This window comes from Cydia amplana, chromosome 2, assembly GCF_948474715.1.
Source record: "Cydia amplana chromosome 2, ilCydAmpl1.1, whole genome shotgun sequence".
Classification (NCBI taxonomy): domain Eukaryota; kingdom Metazoa; phylum Arthropoda; class Insecta; order Lepidoptera; family Tortricidae; genus Cydia; species Cydia amplana.
This window is the reverse complement of record NC_086070.1, coordinates 6,271,175-6,284,506: the sequence shown is the minus strand read 5'-3', so window position 1 is coordinate 6,284,506 and position 13,332 is coordinate 6,271,175.

The following is a 13,332-nucleotide window of genomic DNA, read 5'->3' as shown; positions in this document are numbered from 1 at the left end:
CAAATTGAAACGGGATTATTAGGATTTGTTCTAACATCGTAATGTGTTCAAAAAATTTAACCTAGCTATACCTAATATGGACCTTTGTTGAACCTGCATCACTAAACTTCCTTTGTGCTTTTTAACAATGCTTTATGACTCAATTTGCACAGTAAACTTGTGTATAATGTACACATATTATGTCCTGAACTTGGTGTGCAGTACACGGCGTTCGATATTATAGTAATAGATAAATATTTAGATAATAACTTGGGTACTTGATTGCCTAAAAAGTTAAAAACACAACCCGTTAATACAGTTGTTTGCTAAAGCATTGATTTAATTTTGGTTCAGTTTAGTTTCTCGTGCTTCTGGATTCCTTTATGATAGCAGTAAATAAATCAGAAAAGGTAGTATCATGGCTTCATGAAAAAGGATCATCAGATCGTATTATTTTAACTTAAAGTTAAACGACTACTAAAATACGGTTTTAAATCATATAACTTACTTGGTGACATATGTGGTATATTTGGGACACTAATTGTAAGTTAAAAACATAACATCCAAAATGGGTACAACATAATAAAATAAATCCCAAGAATAAAAAATAAAATTAAAAAAAAAAAAGAAGTCAATATTCTACACGCACGGCGATTTTTATTTATTTTAGTTATTTATTACACAAAAGTTACAACTTTTTTGTTAAGGACAAAGCTCCACAAAACTACATTTGTTTGACTGTGGAGTCGCATTATTAATTTTAAACGAATTAATTAACGATTAATTTACAAACGAATGTTTTGAAATATTGAACTTTAATAGGCATAAATTATCTCACTATTTATGAGTACCTAGCAACCTAATATATTGCGTACACTTGGGCCAAATAAGAATTGGCGTTCCGGTTTAGCACCACGGTTAACACATTCCACCTGAATTACTCTGTTTTAATAAATAATAAATAAATAACCTTTGTTATAAATAAAATAAACCTTGGACCTGTTTTTAAATGTTTTACTATACTTTTAATAATATATTTCTAATGCCAGTGCGTTGTGTACGTAACGAACAGTATTTAAAAATACTGCGTTCAGTGGAATATAAACTGAGGAAAAATAAATTCATTCGGGACGCCCCGGCGCCCATGCGATAGTCAGGAGGAATCTCCTAACTTAGACAAAAAAAAAAAAAAAAAGATAAAAGACAACCAACACTTTTATCTTTTTTCAACCAAAACTTATATCTCTAAACATCTACATGGTTAATATATAATTATATCTGAAAAATGAAGTGACGAAATATAATTGATGATCAAACGAACTTCTTGAAGTGAAGTTCGATCGAAATTATATGAGTCACTTCATTTGAAGATATAATATAAGGTCCCTCCCGCCCTAGAACCCTGATATAAGTTTTGGTTTCTGCCTTCTCTAAAAATAATGAAGAGCAGCATGCCGGTGAGCGGTAACCGGATGTGGGCGGAAGTCGCTTTGACAGTTTTAATCAAAATAGTTACTCTTAAATGTGTGCGATGCTACCTGTACAATAGGGGAACTACATGGTTAATATATAATTATATCTTCAAATGAAGTGACTCATATAATTTCGATCGAACTTCACTTCAAGAAGTTCGTTTGATCATCAATTTTTGGGAACTAAACTTAAAGAACTAACTAACTAAACTTCATTTTTATCTTAGTAGCGCAACAAAACGACCAATCAGGTCGCGGTAAGTGATGCAAAAGAACTTTAAAACCAATTTATGGACGAAAAAATTAAGTGCGGTGTTAATTAAGTAATTTAAGTTTAAATTAAATTTATAAATGGGATTTATACTTTTGTATAGGAAAATAATTACTTTTGCATTAAACATTTTTAAGGCGTAATTGTCCGAGTTTACCCTATCACCTATGCCAAATATTTACACATTAACATATAAATTTAGCGACCCCGGCCTGATATGGAACAGTTTCGTACGCTGGTCACCAAAAACCTTACCGAAAATTTTAATCGTTTCGACCCTCGGGCCTACATAGCTACATTGATCAGCGGATCTGCTTTCGAACGTCGCCAGCGAAGCGTTCTTGATAAATGATGCCGGGACAATGTGAGTGCAGAATCTTTTGTCAATCGTTTTTGTATGGACTGATGTTTCTGTGACGTGCCTGTGACGCGGGACTGTGGGCTTCTATGTGGGCAGGTGCGATCTATGCAATTATGTATAGGTACCTACGATATTTTTCGCATATTACGTTGTTTTTTTAAAGAGTTTGATAATGACATGACTAGAAAAGCAGAATAATGCCAACATGTACAATGTTTTTTTTTCCACTTAAATTTCACTAGATTTGATGAATACGACTGCATGAAATAATTGGATAAAGACAAAAGATGTTAATACATAATTGAAATGAACATTACTTCTGACAAATATCCTAGTAAAAACTTGAGGGCAAATTGATTAACATCGCTTAAATATTTAGACTTTTCGACGTACTGACGTTATACATTCTTCTTAAGCCCAATTTAGAATTTAAATATATATAGCAGTCATAAAATATACGAGTATAATCAAGGTAATTGTCATCTACAAAAACCAACACAGACATGCAACCTCTCAGTACGAGTATTGCAGTTACTCGTTATGTTCTCTCGCCATATCGATTATTGATCGACTCTTGTATTTCCGTTCATTCTGGCTGAGCACAGCTGAGGCACTGAGACTGAGGTCAAAGATTAACTTAACCAGTGTTCTTGTGACTTCTACACTACAAATGTAAGAACAATAAGTAATACCTACCTAAAACGAAGATACCCCTACCTAAGATGACAAATATTAGAAATGTGCAGTCAAGCGTGAGTTGGACTTAATGTACGGAATCCTTGGAATGCGAGTCCGACTCGCACTTGGCCGCTGTTTCATTTTATCAATTATTCCATTATAGGAAAACACTGTCACACAGTCACATTGATGGTTTGACTGAGGGTTCGACTCTGTCATTTGGTAAGCGATTGGAATCACTTTGATTGTTTCGCCACCGTTTAATGGCGGTTATTATAATATTGCAATTTAACGCCCTCACCAAATCAGTAATGACTTAATTTTGAACTTTCATGTTTTTAACATAATTCCGAGGCTTCTGAAATTGCGCAGGACTTAATTGTGCATTTAATGTGATGCAGGCGTTTTACATTGGAGAGGAAAACTTATTTTTTATGGATAATAATGTCTAATAAGTACATTATATACCTGATTAGCATTTTTAAAATGTATTTTAAGTGCTGAGTTTAATAGGGTTTTTAAGCACTGTGTTTTTATTATGATTCGAGATAAATTTGAACATACCTAACACTGGGAACCAGTTAAAAAACCGCACTGAAACAAAAGTTTGACTCTTGACTCAATCTCAATAAAATGCCGTAAAATGTGCCTAATTTGCTCCAAAATTGAAATTATTATATTTAATATTGTGGTATATATTGATATTTATATTATGCCGATTTAATGTAGACCAGCGGTCGGCAACCTGCGGCCCATGTACCTGTCACTTATTGCGGCCCGCGAGCCTCCCTGGCTATTTTGTCGTATATTATATTGACAAACGAATGTCTGGTAAAGTCATAAATATTTACAAAGTAGGGCCCACGTCGACTTTATTAACTAAGTACTATGTGGCCCTTGCTTGGCTGCTAAAAGGTTGCCGACCGCTGATGTAGACCATCGCTACTATCATGTTGGAACACTTAAATGAGGTTATGAATTATGATATAGTTTTTTTGTCTAAAAACTGCTGGAACACAATTACCCAGTGGGTAGCAAAGTACACATTTAACCCGTGGAGCGCCCCGAACCAAGAATAGTATGGAGTTACTATCACACGTGTCTTGTTAGGGCGCTCCACGGGTTAACGGCACCATCCTTTTTGTTTTTAGGAAGAGTAGTATTATTATCCTTACCTCAATAAGTCTCGTCAATTTCATTGATCGTCAGTCTTATTTCAGATCAACCCGTACCTGACTAAAATATAATTTAAAACGACGCCGCTCAGAACGGCCTACCAGTATTACTTGGTCCCCATTCTATTTGAGGTGTAGATGAATTTAAGTGCAGATTGGGTGTAGCGGGAGTTCGAACTGCGGTGGCGCTGGCCGGCGTCAATGTCACTTATGTGTTTAACCCGGCGAGTGGATGGAGGAAATGATAGATGGCGCTCGGAGCGGCCCGTTGCGAATGTCTACGGGCTGTTTATAGAGCTGGTAGTACGATGTTTTTATTGAGTCATAATGACTAAAATATCACAAGCTCCGTTATAGTGTTTACATTGGCGGATATAAATAAAAGTAGGGTTTGGCTTAAGCAACATCAGCAATATTTTAATTTACTTACTTTTATGTTATCGCACCCAAAACACTTTAGTAGGTGTGGAGATTACCTATTAAAACAATAGATTACAGAATATTATTCAACACACCACCTTCATCGGGGATTAAGATGATACATATACATACGTACTTAACATTTGGCCCCTTGTTTATATGTATGTATGTTTCTATGATAAAATGAAGAAAAACTATATTATATACCGTTTAATTTAAGGCTACGTTATCAAACGTTATCATGCCAAATATCGGCTTCTTAGCTTTTTCAGAAGTGTAAAAAATAGCGTTATATACCCGACTCTTTTCTGGAATGCCCCATAATATCCTAATATCTGGGAGACTGAGCTTTGCTCGGGAAACATATAAAAACTCAAAAATGCGCGTTTTCCCAGAGATAAGACAGAGATATATCGATTTATCGCCCCCGAAAACATCCATACAGCAAATTTCATCGATATCGTTAGAGCCGTTTCCGAGATCCCTGAAATAGATATAGTATAAATAAATAAATAAATAAATAAACAAGAATTGCTCATTTAAAGGTATTAGATATATTTAGCCACTTCGATTATCTCGAACCACTCTATACAATTCCTATTTTCCCACCGTACTGTCGACCCTCCGCGCTCACGAAATTCCAAATTGTTTCTGACTGACAGCTAAATGTAAGTTAGCATTGTTTGAAAGACGCACAGGCTCGGCTGCCCTTTCTATAATTACATCCCTCTACAAAATAACCCTCTTGTTTTGGCTAAAGAAAATATTTGAATTCTTATCTGGATGTTTTTGAAATATTTATGTATAAAGCCGGGTCTCCACCAAGCGCACGCGCTCGCGAGGCAGCCTCGGATGTGTGGCTCGCGAGCCTGGCCTCGCGAGGCAGCCTCGCGGTTTAGCTCGGAGACACTGAGGCGAGCCTCGCGAGGCAGACCGAGCCATCAGAAGTCCGAGGCAATTCACGTCGGATAGTTGTGTTATTAAAAAGAGGAAAAACTCACGTTTTAAGAAAAGACCAAGACGCTGGTGGATAAAAAAACTTTATGAGCGTCGCAATAAACACGGGAATACCTATATTATTTCAAGATTTGAAACATGACGAAACCGTACATAATTTTACACGTATGTCCCTGGGAGATTTTGAAAATTTGTGCTCATTGTTGTCTGAGAAAGTTAAAAAGTGCGACACAAATTATAGAGAAATTACTATTTTGTCGCTCAGCCGTTTCTGGTTGAATGGGTCTATCTGAGGAACAATGGGGGCACGTAGTGCATCTGTTGTTACTAGCCGGTTAACTGACCTGGCTTGTGCAAATTGTTTTGTTGTTCCTTCCTGGTTATTTATTTGTGCTTTTGTTTTATTCTGCCACGGTTTTTCTTTTGTTCGTTAATATCTCACGTGTACATAGTTGAAACTAGCAAACAGTGTCCCTTTATTTGTTAATGTCATCCTTTTCTAGTTTAGTGATAAGGAATTGGTTGAGGACCCATTTCTAGTGAAGTGCACAATGTAGTAAAATCACATTTTTACTACATTGTCTACACAAAAACACCGCTGTTGGTCGTTACCAACAGCACTGTTTTTGTGTTGGGTAAGGACAAAGCAAAAACATAAATGCAATGAATAATCCCTAGTATGTTATGTTACAAGCACCGATTATTCAAATCTATTTGCGCTCGCGAGCCAAAACCACCACCAGTCCACACCGAACGAACAGCGCACACTGAGGCACCTTTGAGCATGTCACATTTACCGACAGCGGACGGCTCGACCCCGAGGCACGCTCGGCCGAGCCAACGTGCGCCCGAACGGCCTCGAGGCACGTCCACATAGACCGAGGATTTGGCTCGCGAGGCTGCCTCGCGGGCGCGTGCGCTTGGTGGAGACGCGGCTTAAGGTAAACGTACTGGTGCTCGACGCGGTCCCAGTACCTACATGTCATCTTGAAACTTAAGTCATTGTCAATAGAGGTGACAGCAGGTTGTCATTTATTGGGTATTAGCATGTCGAGCACTAGTACGTTTACCTTACATTGGTGTTAAATCAATGAACTAGGTAGGTATTTGACATTTAGAGTTAGTCTAAGTTTGCAGTGAAATAATTCAGTAACACCACAACATAATGTTATATTTATATAATTTAGATAGTATTGTCCGATTTAATAATATAGGTACCTACCTACCTACTTACATAGTAAAATAAATTTTTGTTTTAGAATATTTTATAGTTAGGTATTAAAAATTTAATTAGTTTTACAGAATCCTCATAATTTTTTCACTAAACCAGTATTTTTCCATTGAATTTGAAGAAACAATTACATTACCTATATAGATACTTTTAAATAATGCAATTTTCAACAACCGTTTTCCACTTCATTCGATTTCCAGCTTCTTTATTTTATTAACATTGTTAACAGCATATTTTCACCATTTAAGACATGTCTACACCCCTCAAAATTCCGACATAATAAATGAAGTCCCTGACCGGTGTGAGCCCGCCCTAACGCCGCGGATTGACGGGCAAACAAAACAAAACTTTCAATGGAAATTCTCCTCAAGTTTCCAGAGTTTTTTACCCGACACTGGAAAATCTCATTAGAGTACCCTTGTTTAACTTTTTGCTGTAGAATTACTTTAGAATAGCTGCATAGTTTCTTTTTACGTTTTTTTGTACATGTAAAGTTAATCGATACTATTCGATACTAAATTGTTTTTTATATCATATAAGGTAAGATGGGTTAAGATGAACATAGTTTATTTTGCCCGGGGCAAGACAAATACAGTATGAGGATTCCATACAGGTGTTTGTATTGCCCCTGTGTTGTCTTACCTTAACCCACCACACCTTAGGATTAAATTGAAGATTCAATTGACCAATTTTCGACCCAATCATCCTACTTTTTTACGCTAAAATGACAGTTGGCCAATTTGGAGCAACTCGAACTACATATTGTCTATTTAGTACTTGAGATGTAAAAACTATAGGTTTTTAAAGTGAGAATTCTATAAAAGTATTTTAAGTATTCTATAGAAGTATTAAAATTATCTCGGGCTTATATTATTATACCTACCTAACTTTAGAAGGATCTGGTAAATAGATTTAACACGTTTTATATAGATATGGAAATACATAATCTAATATTTTCTCCTCCTTGTTTCAGATCCTGAGGGACGACTAACAATCTAAGGGCCCGATTCGGATTTTGAAATAGACATCTATTAGATATCTTTTAGACATCACCAAGATACGATAACGATATGTTTAAGATCTAACCTGTCAAATTTGACATTTGCGCGATTCTGGAGATACTCTTGAACGATTTCCACAAGATATGACTTGGAGATCCAATTCACATCTAATAGATATCTAACTCTATCTAACGTAAAAGTGACATTGGTTGCCCGAATTGCGCTGCAAATGAGAACTAGTTGAAATCTAAACTATAACGTATCTAGAATGGATCTAGTACGTGTCGTCTCTTGTGAATATCTTGAAGTTCGAATACGGCAGTGAGTCTGTTAACTTCTGCCTAGCTACAACTTTAGTACTACTTGATTACTTCACTATCTTCGTCTTAACCATAGGTACCTTTATATCAAGGAAAATGTTATCCTTTTTAGAATTATGCACGGATATTATTATTCTTATATTTGAGTTTGATTATGCTCTTTGTTGGCAGTTTTGTGTTTTTAATTCGATACGGTAAATATGGGATATTTTGTCGACGGTGATTTTTGATTAAACATAGAACATGATATAATTTAAAATATTGTTTTTTTTTCCTCCTTCAATAGGGTGCCTATTCGACTACTAGTCTTATCAGTTTCTTTTTTTGAACTGTCAAAACGATTTTGCTACTATGGAATTTATATGAAACACTAGCATGTGACGTCACAATCAAATAACCTACTCTTTAAAGTTTTATACGGGTTTTAAACTAAAAATTGTGTCTACGTTTCTTTATTAATCTTTTGGTTCTTTATTTCATGCATGGTGTAAAATAAATATTTATTTTAAATACAGTCAAATACCCTATTTATAAACCTAAATAAGTTATAGGCGAGGGATAAGTAAATTAAACAAAGACCATGGCCCATGGCCTTTATAAAACGCCGAAAATTCATTATTTTTTTGGCGCTAACTAATGCCATCTAGTTGCTGAAGTAGATGCCGTTGTATTATCATTGTCAATACTCTTTATTGCCTCCTTTATATGTAGTTACGAGCTTGTCACAACATTAGTAGTAGGTAGGTAAGTTGTGTCTCAAAATTAAATTTACAATTATTTAGACAATTTTCATAAGTGTGAATTTTCATAGGTAGGTAGTAGGTACGTCCAAAACTAAAACCGTCACTATATATTTGATGATGTACACCGCAATAATTACTTTATATGGTAACTTAGGTGTGTTACGATATTTCTGGTCACTTTGGGCCGTCACTATCTATTTTTAACCTTAGGTAAGTATTCCAAAGAGGATAGGTTCACTAAGTGTTAGGTGTGTTGCTGCAATGCTGTCAGGGATATATCGCAAAAATCGAAATTCGTCAATTGCGGGCATTTTTCTCTATTACTCTAATTACGTCTTAATGAGAGTAAAAGAAAAAGATCCCCGCAGTTTGCGAATTTCGGTTTCCGCGGTTGATCCCCAGGACGGATTGGAGTCTAAGGTTTGGTGGCAGGCGTCGATGGTGCGAAGAAAAGTAGTATGTATGTAGTTAATACAATACTTATTGGTGAGTATTAATCAAGGGTAGTTAAAAATATTAGGTGCAATTTTTAGTCTTGATTCCGCATTAAAAGTAATGAGTATCCCCTACAAGTGTTTTCCTGCCCCAATGTTTCTCTTACACTCTTACCTAATCTAACCTTAGTAAAAAATACATACCATAATACTTATTTTAATCGATTCTAAAAGAAACTTGGGAGTAAAAAGGAATGATGTACCGTAGGGTCAGGGTACTTTAGCTCCCCAAGGTTACTTTGTTCACCCATGAAAACCTATTTTATTGAATTGATAAACTATTAAGAACGGCATTATGTGATTAATATGTTTTTGTGGAAGCGTCTAGTGTCGTTTTTAAGAATATATTATTTCAGTAAATGGGTTTTCATGGAGGGACAAAGTAACCTTGTAAGGGCTAAAGTACCCCGACCTTACGGTACCTAAATAGGTAGGTAAATTATGGCTACCTATAGGAGGAGTACAGAAAAGTTACTAGGATCCGTTGAGTGAGGTTATTTGAGATTCATACAGAATATTTTGGTATTTTATAAAAAAGTAGCATTTATATTTTTGTGTTAACGTTAGGTTTAGGTAATATACGTAGGTACTCACTTTTACACAAGGTAGACGTTAGCTACGTCATCGTCTTCCTAGCGTTGTTAAGGTATTTAGCCACGACTCACTTTAAACATGCAGATATATTAATTAAATTAATCTTATATTAAAACCATCGGTTAATTTTATGTAATTTTCCAGTACCTAATCCATATTTAACTTATAGTTTGTAATGAAGGGCAGCGAAATCTTAGCTCGAATAAAATTCCCTTGAGTTTAGCGCCCTCTGTCGGTCCGATTCTAAAAGGTAGTTTAGGTAAGCGCCCTCTGTTGGTCCGATTCTAAAAGGTAGTTTAGGTAAGCGCTGTCGTGGCGCTGTCGGTTTAGCGTTTAGCGCCACTTTCGTCTATATTTACTTACTTGTTCCATTTGTTTGTTTTTTCATAAACGTAAACGTGACTTTAAAGTTTTACAAATTGATCGTTTTTGGTTTGGATGGGAGACGATTAGTGATGTAAGCTTATGCAGAGTAAGGTTCAGGCTTAGGAAATATCCGACTATAGGCCAGGTACGTGTGTGCCACGACAGTATTTCGACATAAACTGCAGTCTCTTTTTGTTTACAACAGGTAAAAAAAGACGCATAGACTATCTCGCGTGCGAAATAGTCTGTGCCTCTATTAGAGTTATCCATAATAAACAATATCGACATTATAAAAATACTTAACTAACTAAGTAGCAAACTAAATGTCTCCTGTTAATTATGCTATAATATATTTAGTTCGGAAAGGAGAAAGGAGTCACACTAGGTATTATACAGTAACTTAACCGTTGGGTTGATAAAGGCGTCTTACTGTATAACCGGTCAAGTTAGGCTAAACGTCCAATAAGATTTGCGAAATTACCTACTAATAAGCTCAACATTAAGTAGTACTTATCAGCGCTTAAACAACATCCTTAATAGAGGTTTGATTTCACTTATATTTGGTTATTAAGTACCTACGTAAGTAAGCATGAAACATCAAAAAATTGAAACAGGTAGGTACCTATGTGTCCACCAAATATTTATAATTATCAATGATTTCCCTAAATTTTGGTCTTTGTCACATAGTTTTATTTTGCTTATTTTTTGCTAAGTATGTATATCACCTCAACGGAAAAATGTGGCAACCATTTGCCGTTTAGTTCATAACGCGAAAAACAAAATAAAACTATGTGACAAAGACTAAAAGTTGGGGAATCACAATCAATACTCGTACATAGTAAGTAATACGAGTACCTAAATTAATTGGTTAACCACGATTTTCCGCCAATGGACGGTCGACGCAGTCTTAAGGACGGACGGCAGCCAGACACATGCCATGCCAAAAGGAAAAAATCCAATAAGAAATAGTGCGAACCAGAAAATGTAAACCAGACAAGTAAGCAGTTTAAGCACCCATGCTCGAAAATGGGGAATGTTGGAGTTGCCTATCTATAAATATTTTCAAATTCTATCGCTGTCTTTGTTCTGGAGGGACAACACATAACAAGAAAACAAGATTATAGCTACCTAATAGGGAATAAATTCAGCCTATTTACGTCCCACAGAGGCCTACAATGCGCGAGAGTGTTTGTAGTGTAGCACAATCGGAATAGGACAAACCTCGAAATCTCTTGGACAGTCAAACGATTTGGTATAGGTATAATTATGTTAATTAATTAGTCCCAATTAATTAATTAGTCACACTGGCCCAATGCGGGTTGGGCAATTCACTTTTTAATTTCTTCAAAAACGTATCAAGGTTTCCTCACGATGTTTTCCTTCACCGAAAAGCTAGGTAATAATGAACTTACAACTTATTGCCAGACTGATAGAATACGATTTAGTTTTCGAATTCGAATAGATCTAACTGGAGCTTAATTTTTTCTAGTTCTTTTTAACTTTGGAATAAACTGTTCGATAAGAACTTCAAGAAAAGAGTGTGTTTCCATCCCAGCTCCTACTTATATCATACAAAAATATATATTGTCATAGGAATTTCAGGAACACTTCGTCGCTTGCTATGTCGGTGCAGCAGTAGGTACCTACAATGACTCGTCGTCACACATACACACTGGGTACGCATGCGCAGTTTTACCTGTACAGTTCAACAGCACAGGTAGGCTGGTTAGAAAACTGCGCAGTCTAATGCCACATACGCTACGTTTTACCTGTGCAGTTGGCAAATCTGCGCAGGCTTACCATATACCCTAGTGTGTATGGCCAGCTTAAAGCTGGTTAGATACCTACTTAACTGCGCAGTCTAATGCCACATACGCTACGTTTTACCTGTGCAGTTGGCAAAACTGCGCAGGCATACCCTAGTGTGTATGGCCAGCTTAGAGACCAAAGCCACATTACAGGCTAGCATGCACTGGACCCAAGATAGAGCGGCTTGGAGAGCACTGGTGAAGATTGTCCATAGTCGTCAGGTTGTCACGTCCCTCAGCCTTGAGGATACGACTAGAGTTTGCAATTCGGATCCGAAATGTATGAAATTATCCGGATCTGGATCCGGATCCGCGGATATTCCCATACATTTCAGATCCGTCGTGCAAACCCTAGATACGACAAAGAAGAGAAGATAGAGAACTTGTAGACCATAGTTGTATAGTAATAATGGACTAGGTATACCTAGGTAGGTATGTAAATTTACTCATGGACATGCAAATTTAGAGAAACGCAAAAAAAAAGTTTTAATGACTGGATTACTACAGCACCTGAAGTAATGTCAAAATAGTAATTAAACTTTTTTCGGCGTTTCTCTAAATTTGCCCATGAGTGTACCTATAGGTAGTTAGGTGGTTTTAAGAGTAGGGTAGACCGGGGACAATTGAACCATTTTTTGGATAATGGTTCCTAGTTCAAAATGTATAGTATGTATGTACCTACCTACAGGCACCACCTACTACCTACCTAAGCCCGTCAGAAACACTAATGAACAATTAAAAATCGGATATGGTGTAGGCTAACCACTCCTGTACTTAAACAGTGAAATTTAACATCTAATTGCCCTACAATGATATTATATAACCATAGATAGGTTATACTCATACTTGAGGAGCAAAAAAAATACTTCCATATTTATTTCTGAGCCTACGAAGAAATCTATTATTTTTGATTAATTTTCTCATTCCATCCATCTTTGTCACACTCGTTGTTAAACATAAGCTCGTCTCTTTCTATTTCGGTGTGCTGGAGCTCGTTAGCACGTGCGCATTTCTCGCTTGTCCAGCCGCGACTAAAGGCAACTTGTCCAATTTGTCACAAGGTAAGCGCTTCAATTTTGGAACGCCTATAACATATCTTGAGTTATAAATCGTTATTGCCCTATAGGTAATGTTTCCATATCGTCTATTGCCGAATAGAGTATAGAGCCAAAAAAGAACCAATATTTTTTCTTACCTAACCTTCATGACTAAAGGTACCTATATGCATACATGTATTATCTAGCTATAAGGTATTTATTGTATTTACAAATATTTTTTATAGATATCCAAACAAGTATTACTAGGTAGGTAGGCAAGTAACTAGGCATCTAGGTTCCATAAAATATACTTCTAAAACTAAAACTATAAAGACTCAAATATTCCATTCTCGTCTTCAAGATGGATCAAAAAAAGAAAATTTTGTATAATTTCTTAAGTTTTCCAACTAAAAACTTCTACCAAC